Genomic DNA, 11,900 nt, shown 5'->3' on the forward strand with positions numbered 1-11,900 from the left:
CCAAGATTCTGAGTTTGGCAAATGGTATCTTTTCAGTCTTTGTTTTCTGCTGGTACAGAGATACATCAATTGTTCCAAAGTTCAGTACTTCCTCTTTTGAAACATCTCTTCTTGGAACTTGAAAATCTTTTTTCACAACTGGTGTTATATTGCTGCCATGATTCCCATTCCATGGAAAGCATTCAGACCATCAATCGTACAGGCATCGTGATCAACATTGTCTGCGATAAACTGTAAACAAGACTCCACTCCAATATCAACCTGAAGTGAATTGCCCTGTACCACAGCAGCGGATGATTGGAACTTTTTTTTATTTCAGACTAGGATGAGCAGAAGCCAAGATTATGCAAGGTGTCGATAATTAAACGAGAGGCAAAATGTTGATGCAGAACAACACCCAGACTGATTTGTAATGGTGAAATAATGACCCTTGGCCTTGCCGCCTGAATCATCGCTTACAAACATCTCCACTTCTTAAGATATGAAGTCCTAAAACTTAGAATCCCATGGAAGAATGATGGGATTTTCAGTCCCACCAACTATCCCACCATTCTCCCATGGGAGAAAAACATATCAAATGGGATATTATCTCCCATTAGGATTTTTTTCTCCGACAAATTTGCTCAAATGGGATAAATCCAACGGATATTGACAATCAGATGAACACACAAAGGCATCCTCAATTTCTGCAATGAGTGTGTAGATGAAAGGAAGTTTTTCAGTAGTTTGTTTCACATGAAATGGCAAATATGTAAAGTTAACATCAGATCCTTGTAAATATAGACTAAGTATGTGCAGTGGCCTCAGAGCATCACACAGCAATAAGATCATTGCAACTACTAATGGTTTCAGAAGTCCTGGCTCCGGGGGCATAAAAACTTAGCCAGCTCACTTTTGAGATCAATCTAAAAATCTCAGAATCCAGGCTTAACTTAGACTGTCTCACTTTTAGTGTGCCATAATGGAGACTGAGCTCATTTTAATTTTTCTCATTTGAGACAGAAACCGAGACCAAAACCGAGCAGGATATCAAATCCGTTGGGGGATATTGTTTACATGTGACAGTGCCACGCCCACTAGGTATTGCGCAATCTTTTTGAAAAATACAAGTATTATCAAACATTTCTTTGTTTTGTTGTTTTCTTTTCATACAATTTTTAAAATTGTTAGGTCATTTTGACCATTCTGACGTAATTTACGTTACCCCTCAGCGTCCGCCAGCGTCCGTTTTTGCAAAACCTAAATATGGCTGAGGAGGGCATTGCATTTTTACTTACCAAAAACACTAAAAGTAGTAATGAGCCCTTTTGGACTAAATTAGAAAAGGAAACAGCCTTACTGAAGCGGGCCGATGTCCTAGATGGCAAGTTAAAAGGAGCCCAGTTGGGAAAAGAACAGGGCTTGGGAGGAAATCACCGCTGCGGTGAACGCGTAAGTTTACAACTGATTTTAACATATTTAACAATTACATGAAAAGAAGCTGAAAGACCCTCCTTGGAGGATATTGAGGGAGGTTTAGAAACGTCCACACAAAAAATATCAAATTTATGTCAACCAAGTAAACAAATCTTAATGGAAAATAAATAAAATATATTTGTATTAATTTTGCTGAATAAGCTAATAATACACTGACATTGTGAATTTATGTACATACATATACAGTTATGTTATATACTCAGTGACTTTAAAAACTGAGTATATATTTAATACCGAGAAGTTTCGTTATGTAAAAAGAACAGCAGTCAGTGCCTAACACAGATATTAACACAGAAGAACTGCCGGGACCATCAAGCTGCAGCACAACACAGTTCACTTCTATCCAGACAGAGACATTTAAAGATACAGTACATCCTGAAAAAGAAAAAATAATATTAATGACATACATGTAGAGGTTTTATTAACTGAAAAAGAAAAACTTAAATTAGAAACAGAATACATCAAACTTAAAATGAGAAAAATTGTCATCAGAAAATGAGCTGATTGAAAAAAATTCTCTGATTGATATCAAATTGTCTGTCTCTTTCATAGTTTACAGAACTGTATACGCAGATTCTCATCTGTTCAGATATGATAGGAGATATTGTTTTGAACATGAAGATTGATGAAATTAATAAGATTTCACGTCTTATTGGATATACAGTATGTTAATTTATTTTCGTGTTTTAATAGATTTCCATGTTAATCACTCTCAGTGTTTGTCATTTGTTTATTGTTATAAGCACGTGAATACCTTTTCAACTGTTCGCTTTAGAAAACAGAGAGAATGATACTCGCTCTCAAAAGTAGTTCAAGGCTATGTGGTCACGTACAGTTTTGCCATCCCACTCATCATTTATGACGATGTCAAAATGACGATTGACGATAAGACGATTGGCAAAATGTCTCCACGCATAATGCTAATATTGTGTAAGAGGCAATGATGGCTACAAAGGCACTTGGGGGTGATACTCGCAATTCAGTATGTAAACATTAGAACCTATGCTTAATGACGCCAAATGTCTGCTCTATTAACACTCTTGTCCTACAGTGGATAGTATTTATGACTAAGTAAAATGAAATACATGAGGTTACTTACAATGCCATAGTCTGTGGTAATAGCTTCTTGAATGGAGTCTGGAAGATTTCTAATGTCTAATGACCCAAATGCTTGGAGCACTGGTGAACACACAAAAGCATCCTCAACTTCTGCAATGAGTGTGTAGATGAAACGAATTCCTGCACGTTCAAGGAAATGCTGTGGAGTTATGTCCACAAAACCCCTTCTCCTCATGGTAGATTTGTTCTGTTCAATATTTCATTGCAAGATGTGTCTGCTTTTGAAAATTTCGTTGATTCATCATGATTGTTCTTGAGGGAATCAATGAGTGAGTGCAGTTGTTCAGTAGTTTGTTTCACATGAAATGGAAAATATGTAAAGTTAACATCAGATCCTTGTAAATATAGACTAATTATGTAGACCAAAACATCACACATTTAAGATCATTGCAACTAAAGTCCTGCTGTAATACCATAAATTTCAGGGTCCTCCTTTTCATTGTGAATCTCATCAAGTATATCCAATACCTGAACAAACCTATCACTCAACCTTGTGCATGCTATTAAATGTGACAGCCATCTGGTAGTTGCTGCCCAGATTAAAGTAAGAGGTTTTAATCTATAGGTTTGTTGAATATCATTGAACATAAGAGAACTTTTGTGGTGAATATTCAAAGAGTTTCCATACTGACAATAGAATACTGTGAACTATAACCAACAAGGGATATTCTTTCATTAGATGTTTCAAACACAAGGCGAGTCTATGGTTCCTGCAGTTTAAGTAGATACTGTGGGGTGACAGGTATCTCATTCTTCCATGTAAACCTAAGAAAATGCAACATTGAAATTCAAATTAAAAGTAATTTGAGTTGGACTTTTATTTTATGATCATTTACAAGAAAAATAATCCTTGTTCTTGATTCCTATTCTTATTCGGAATATAAACATAAACAAATGATAACAGTTATTTACTCTAATATTTTTCTGTCATCATCTGAATTATATAATAGTGTTGTGTTTTGCGTGCACTATGCCTAAATAGTAGTCAGGGTGTGACACATGGTGCACGAGCCGGAGGCGATGTGTCAAACCCTGACTACTATTTAGGCATAGTGCACGCAAAACACAACACTATTGTTATTATTATACTGACTGTTGTTACTGTATAAAAACGGCAATATTTTCTCCATTCCCAATGTTTCATCACCTGTTAAATTCGTTCTATTCTATTATGACGTCACCTTGTACAACATGTACGTCATGATCTTTTTTCTTTCATTTTGAACTTTCGTTGCATTAGGTATAATCTACAGATAGTTTTAGAGAAAAGTATTTGAGTGAAGGAAGGAGGTTGAAAGAAACTATTTTATAAGAACTATTTTGCTTATTTTTAATCTCAAGTGTAAAATATTTGAAACTAAGTTTATAGTACAATACTATAGATGACGGCGTCTGTGGCGTACTCGGTAGCGCATCGGACTGATATTCTCGGGGTCGTGAGTTCGCTCCCCGGGATGGGCATTGTCGGATTTTCTTCAGAAAATGAGGCCGTGCACTATTTCGGCATAGTATGCTTACGCTATATAAATCCTTAGAACACTATGCGAGAATAGTTGGGAATGCTTATATAGGGACAAACTGACAGGAAGCATAATAATTCGCAGTAGTGTTAAGGCTCCCCGAAGCTTTAAAAGCATTCAAAATGTAACACTGCGTTGCAAGATCGATTTTGAGTTTTATTTGTGAGTTATGAACTCAGTTACGGCCAAATCATATAGAGCGTTCTCTTGGCTATATACTAACAATTGTTACGACATCACATGACCTCGATGATCACTTGACGGTTATATTTACTTTTTTGAAATGTTTCACATAAATCGCTTCGGCGCAGGTGATTAACACAATTATTCTTAAAAAATTTTCATCTTAATAATGTTCATGTTAATAATCTTGTCGCATCCTTGTGAATCCGAAATTTGCTTAGGAAAAGTTATACTATTACTCTGGTAAAAAATATTTCACAATAACTTCAACTTACTGTCAAATCTGAGGGTATTTTCAACACAATTTCGTCGTCTTTAAAACAAAGCCATCACACATTTTTCCCAAGCAAGATTCAGTTAGATGGGAAACTCCTCTTACAGATTTCCACAAAAGATCTCAAATAAATCCTCCGAGTCATTAATCGACTCTTTTATTTGCATTTATCACCATATTGTGATAAATGCCTTTAACTTCAGTGCAAGCGCGATAACTCTTGAAGCCTTATTCCCGATGAAACAATTTCAAGCTTTCGTAAGACCATGAATGTTATTTACGTTGAGTAAATAAAATCAAGCCCCCAGCGATACTGATTCAGAATATTCTAGAAGGAAGAAAGCATGGAAGCAGCCGGATATCTTTAAAATATTTCACCCGTTCAGTCGTTCACCCTTCAGAAAGTATAAGAACATACACTTGCTGTGTTTTTTTGCACATGGAGAACTTGTATCTGATGGACTCTTGAGAATGATATGGACAATGCGGAACAGTGGGACAGTTCTGTGAAATAGCCGAAATGTCATTGATTAGCAATGGTTGCTAAGGAATAATTGGTTCTGTTTATTTTTCAGTGACGGTGGCGTTTATAGCAATGTTAATTGTCCATATCATTCTCAAGAGTCCATCAGATACAAGTTCTCCATGTGCAACTTTCTTGAATTTCAATAGTGAACAGACTCCATTCACTGAAATCACAGAATTAAAGAAAAAAACACAGCAAGTATCTGTTCTTATACTTTGGGAAGGGTGAACGACTGAACGGGTGAAATATTTTAAAGATATCCGGCTGCTTCCATGCTTTCTTCCTTCTAGAATATTCTAAATCAGTATCGCTGGGGGCTTGATTTTATTTACTCAATGTAAATAACATTCATGGTCTTACAAAGTCTTGAAATTATTTCATCGGGAATAAGGCTTCAAGAGTTATCGCGCTTGCACTGAAGTTAAAGGCATTTATCACAATATGGTGATAAATGCAAATAAAAGAGTCTGGCGCAGGTGATTAATGAGGATTTATTTGAGATCTTTTGTGGAAATCTGTAAGAGGAGTTTCCCATCTAACTGAATCTTGCTTGGGAAAAATGTGTGATGGCTTTGTTTTAAAGACGACGAAATTGTGTTGAAATACCCTCAGATTTGACAGTAAGTTGAAGTTATTGTGAAGTCTGTTCACTATTGAAATTCAAGAAAGTTGCACATGGAGAACTTGTATCTGATGGACTCTTCAGAATGATATGGACAATGCGGAATGGTGTACACAGTGGGACAGTTCTGTGAAATAGCCGAAATGTCATTGATTAGCAATGGTTGCTAAGGAATAATTGATTCTGTTTATTTTTCAGTGACGGTGGCGTTTATAGCAATGTTAATAAATACTTTGGCTTTTTGACAATGTGTAACACAGGTTAAGTGTAACAGTTATAGTATGCAAATGCATAATTTTTCTTTTATTTTGGGGGATTAAGGTAAAGTCTGAATGGTCACAATCTTGGACGGGGGCTGCAGAGTTCGGGGATTACCACGAATGAGGATTTCTACCATCTCTGGCTCAAAACACTGGGTAATCTATCCTCAGTACTGGGGAAGATTTAGGGGTTATCTCAGTGGTACCTGAGGGACCGGCTTGATCCTTGTGGTACCAAGGGCAGGCTTTGGGGGTCTACCAATGGGGGTGTTATCCCCAAGTAGTTCTGCACAGGGGAGACATTATATAGTGTGGGCCTGAGTCAGAACTTGAATTCCCTGTTCGTATGTGGCAGTCCCTCTTGTTGGTACCAAGAGGTCTGTTCCCACCAGTTATTTTCCCTGTAGGGGCGCTATCGCGCCAGGTTAGTAGGGAGGGCATCCCGATAGGCATGAAGCGATTCGACCAGTTTACTTTCATATATAATGTATAGATTGTGACAAACGCGTGCCATGAACTGTTAATGCTGTTTTAATAATAAATCGAGTTTAATTGATATGTTGTTAATTGTTCTGTGTCTGGAATTAAACACATATAAATTCTACTTCTATCCCGAGCCGAGGTATAAAAAAGGTTAAGTGTCAAACTTATTTACATGTATATCGTATATATTTCGAACACGCTGACTTTTATACAAGAGTATTGGAGCAAAGTATTCTAAACTATTCGGATATGTAAGATTTTTTTTAAAAAGATTAAAATACGGTTATTTTACACTGGTTTTAAGATATATTATATGCAGGTTGAAGTAAGACGAAGTTGATGACATTCTCCCCATCATTACAGCTCAAATATGCAGTGACTTGACGTCATTGAAAATGACGTCTTGACGTCATTTTGAATTATGACGTCATACATTTGTAGTTCAGAGAAGTGAATGCACAGAGTACACTGTGATATTCTCTGGGAAGCCTTAACGTACCTACGTTTACCTAAAACATAATAAGTTTATCAAATGTTTTATTTTCATGGTCCATAATTAACTGTCACTTCTCCACTCATTGTATTTGTTCCTTCAAAACCAATAAACCTCACTTTTGTGAGAACAACATTTCTGGCCATGAAGAACTGCTCAATGGCTGTCAGCAGGCTAAAAGCATCCGTTTTTAGCTGTACTGGTCAGAGACCAGAAGAGCTTATGCGATAGTAATGCGTCCGGCGTCCGTCCGTCTGTCTGTCTGTCCGTCTGTCTGTAAACAATTTTTCAAAACGCTACTCCTCCTACAATTTTAGTCTGATTTCAATATTTCTTGGCACACAAGTAGACTACACTAAGATACATGGAATAGTGCATCGGTTTTTGATTTCGATGAACAGTGTTGCCATGGTTACTAAAAATAGAATTTTCTGTGAAATTCCTTAAAAACGCTACTCCTTCTACAGTTTTGGTCTGATTTCAATATAACTTGGCACACATGTAAACTACACTAAGATACATAGAATAGTGCATCGGTTTTTCATTTCGATGAACGGTATTGCCATGGTTACTAAAAATAGAATTTTCTGTGAAATTCCTTAAAAATGCTACTCCTTCTACAGTTTTGGTCTGATTTCAATATAACTGGGCACACAGGTAGACTACACTAAGATACATAGAATAGTGCATTGGTTTTTGATTTCGATGAACGGTGTTGCCGTGGTTACTAAAAATAGAATTTTCTGTGAAATTCCTTTAAAACACTACTCCTTCTACAGTTTTGGTCTGATTTCAATGTTACTTGGCACACAAGTAGACTACACTATGATACATAGAATAGTGCATCGGTTTTTGATTTCGATGAAAGGTGTTGCCATGGTTACTAAAAATAGAATTTTCTGTGGAATTCCTTAAAAACGCTACTCCTTCTACAGTTTTGATCTGATTTCAATATAACTTGGCACACAAGTAGACTACACTACGATACATGGAATATTGCTTCGGTTTTTGATTTCGATGAACGGTGTTACAACGGTTACTAAAAATAGAATTTTCTGTGAAATGCCTTTAAAACGCTACTCCTTCTACAGTTTTACTTTAATTTCAAAATAAGTTAGCACACAAGTAGACTACACAAAGATACATAAAATAGTGCAATGGTTTTTGATAAGTACAAACCAGTAGAGCTACAGTCTCGACAGAGACTTCTGGTTTGTACATGCATCAGTCCCATATAGTGCTCTTTAACATCATTATTGTGTAAACATTTGCACATTCTATTACATATCGCCTTTCGGCTCTACGAGGGTATCATATAGCATTTGTTTCCTTGTGTAGCGAAGCATAACTGAGAAGATCTCAATTCAGAGACTTAAAAATAGTGTGTCATGTGACTACACTCGGAACCCAACCCATATAAAAGCGACTGTCCACGTGTGGATATCATCTTTTTTCTTGAGCGAGCATAACATACGCACATTTGTATTCGTGTTGGGTTTTACATTTATTGTTTTAAGTCTATACGTCTCTAGGACGAAGACCAGAGAAAATATAATAAAGTGACTTAACTATTTGTAATCTTACCAAGAACGCTGTTCTGGTCGTTTTACTTAGTTGTTTTTTCTTATACCTGTTGTAAACACGTGTTTTTGTCTTATATTGATAATGTCGGATTTGGACGACAGAGACGATGTCCTGTCGCTGGGGGGGGGGGGGGGAACAGTGATGAAGAGATTTTTGATAATGAAACTGAAAAAATGCAAACTAGGTCTGATAAACTGTCACAGTGTAAAACACGTGGCAATAAAAAAGAGAAAGTCAGCCATAGAGCCCGGTGTCAACACAACCGTCACTGTTAAACCGTCTAAACAAAGACGTGTAACGAAAAAATCAACAGGAAATGATACCTGTTTAGACATAAACGAATTAAAATCTGCATTAGGAATTGATACTATGTTGCAATCAATTTCTACTCTTGCTGAGTCTGTTAAGGATATCCGATCCTCAGCCAGGAAGGATAACTCCAAAAATACATATTTAATTTGAAATGCATCAAAATAAAGCTTGAAAATGAATTTTTTTCATGCAACAATTTTAATTATATTCATCTTTATAAGATTCAAGGTTTTAGGAAGTCTTAGAAAAGGTCTTATAAAAGTTGACATTCGTACCCTATAAATGGAAAAAAAATTAATACAGTTTTAGAGAAATAAGATTTTCTTGAATCCAGCCTTATATACCAATGATTATTAGCATGATATGAAATAAGAAGTGATTTGTGGTGTCTTGCAATGATAGCAAAAGCCTTTTACACTATGTATTATAGAATACATGACGGAAATAGAAGACAAAAAATACCAAATAAGTATAAAAAGCATGACAATTTCTCTGAATGCCTGGATACCTATCGTTTTTTAACCTAAAATATATTTTTTGATCAATTTGCAATTAAAAAATGCAAAGCTAATATTCCTATTCGCTTTTTCTGCAAAAATATTGGAGATTTGATGATTTTCCCTATATAATATGATTAAATTTAATCTTGAACTTTAAAGAAACACTGTGGATAAATTTACATAACTTTGTGGATTCAGAGATACTTTTATGAGTACTTTTGATTACTTAACTGCTAATTTTATAAACCTGAGGATCGGACTACCTTAAGAAAATTTCAGATGTACATGTAGGTCAAAATTGGCAAAGTACGGCGCCCAATACGGGAAATGAGACAGTTACTACTGGTCTGCCCAGTGCTACTGTGTCTAGACCTATATCAAGTTTAGATCAGGGTGAATCAAATTTTTTTGACAATGAAGAGACTTTGAACGATTTTAATTTGAGCTATTTGGATACCCCCCTAGTCCTTCATTGCCTGCATGGGGTAGATCCTCAAGTTGCCTTTCAAAATGCTTTTGAGTCGGTTGATAATGAGAAGCCTTTAGATGATGATTCATCGTGGAATATTCCACAGCTAAATCCAGATGAGGTTACCGGCCCTAAAATTGGGTCTGGTCTAGCCAAAGCAGTTAACGCTGCACTCTCTGTTAAATCTTCAAAAGAAACCATGAATGACATTGGTTAAAAATATAATAGACCAGAAAAGTGTACTTTGTTGAAAGTTCCACGAGTAAACAAGGAAATATGGGATGTTCTCGGAAAACAAGCTCATTCTTCTGATTTGTCTTTTCAAGAGATACAGAAGTCTCTGGCCCAGGGTTGAGTACCTATTGTCAATTTAGCAGATCAATTAGCAAATAATAAAGAAATAGACAATCAAAAAACAAAAGCCATGTTATCTGATTCAATCACGGACAGTCTTCTTGGTTATGGGTTTAACAATTTGTCAATGAAAAGACGACATGAGATCAGAAATCACTTGAATCCTAGGTACAGGAAGATATGTAGTTCTGATGTCCCTATTTCTGAAAATCTGTTTGGTGACAGCTGTATGTCAAAACTTAAAGACATGGGTGACATAAATAAGTATCCCCTTAGCTCTAACAGGGGTTATAGCATCGCGAATATACGCGTGTGTGTGTATGTGTGTCCATTACAGCTTGTGGGCAATATTTAAAGAGAACCATTGGACTATCAATTCTGTTTCCACAAATTTTTGTGGCATTGTAAAAGAAGAACCCTATTCATTTTCAAATTACGCGGTGAAATATTTCTTAAGACATCGCATTTTTACTACCTTCGAACCCTGACATTTTATGTACGTCTTGACAATGCACACTTCCGCTTAATCATTCTGGAAAATTCTGGAAGCTTTGATAGACATTAAGTGTATTTTACGTTGAGTAATTGAAAAAATTTGATGAACGTCGCGGATTCATTTTTTTTTTCCAAACGTGTCTGTTTACAATATGGAATTTATTCTTGAGGCGCACGTTATTCCTGAAAGCTATAGTTTCATTCACCTCTCAACACCGGTAAATTGTCATCTTTCATTACGAAAAAATTTTGCTTCCGCGGGTATTCTCTGATTTTCTTCATAATCCATGCACCTGTGAGATATACCTAGGTAGCTAAATTACTGAAACTTGGAGCATACGTGACATGTATCTGCTAGGAATAAGGGAAACTACCCAATTACATTATGCATGTTAACCCCTCCCCCCCCCCAATCCCACCAAGATACAACGCACTTCAATTTTTGTTCAAAATGGACACTCTCAGATGGTTTTGTGAAAATTAAAATTAGTTATCTCCTTGAGTATCTCCTAGATACCCTTCTTGAGAATTTTTCTCTCGTAAAGAGACATTGCCATTACAGGCGAAGTTCCTACTGTGAGGGGATGCCCAGCTTAGCGTGCCCTAGCTTGTTTGACTACTTAAGCTGTAAATCGATAATTTCTTCTAGCGGCCCACAACGAGTTTTCTCTCTGGCCAGCTGACATGAATGCTGCCTCCATGATCATACCCGAAGAGGGACAATGCTTTAAGCAGCTCCGAAATATTTTTATTAAATAATTATAATTACGCAAGCAGAAATTTTTCTAATGATCCTTTACATAAACAAAGTTTATGTTTTGCCCATAATCTGGACGAGATCAACAACCGCAAGCATTCAACGTCACCAAAGCGGTGACGTTGAATGAAATTAAACACCTGCTATCTTGAAAGTAAGGACGTGCACTGAAAGCGTATGCATTTCATTTACTATATGTGAATGAAAAACTGGTATACTCTCTATCTTATGAAATTTCTGTACATTTCATAAAAATACGACTTAAATCCAAAATAATGAATTAATATTCACATTTCATTTTAAGCATTTTAATATTGACAAATGCGAGTAAAGTATAGTTGGAAAACGAAATTTGACGCGACTTTCAATACCCAATCGCATTTCACGAAATATTTTTGTTATATATTTTTTATATGATGATGTCAGTTGCTGATTTCAAATTCGATGGAAACAAATACTGTCTTTGGCTGAAC

General features: G+C 36.1%; 1 pseudogene; it reads left to right on the top strand.

The window, feature by feature from the left end:
* Positions 1–1,245: 1,245 nt before the first annotated feature.
* Positions 1,246–10,530, top strand: LOC134233344 (uncharacterized; annotated as a pseudogene).
* Positions 10,531–11,900: the final 1,370 nt, after the last annotated feature.

This window comes from Saccostrea cucullata, unplaced genomic scaffold, assembly GCF_032062105.1.
Source record: "Saccostrea cucullata isolate Sc308-1 unplaced genomic scaffold, CSIRO_AGI_Scuc_v1 ctg636, whole genome shotgun sequence".
Taxonomy (NCBI): domain Eukaryota; kingdom Metazoa; phylum Mollusca; class Bivalvia; order Ostreida; family Ostreidae; genus Saccostrea; species Saccostrea cuccullata.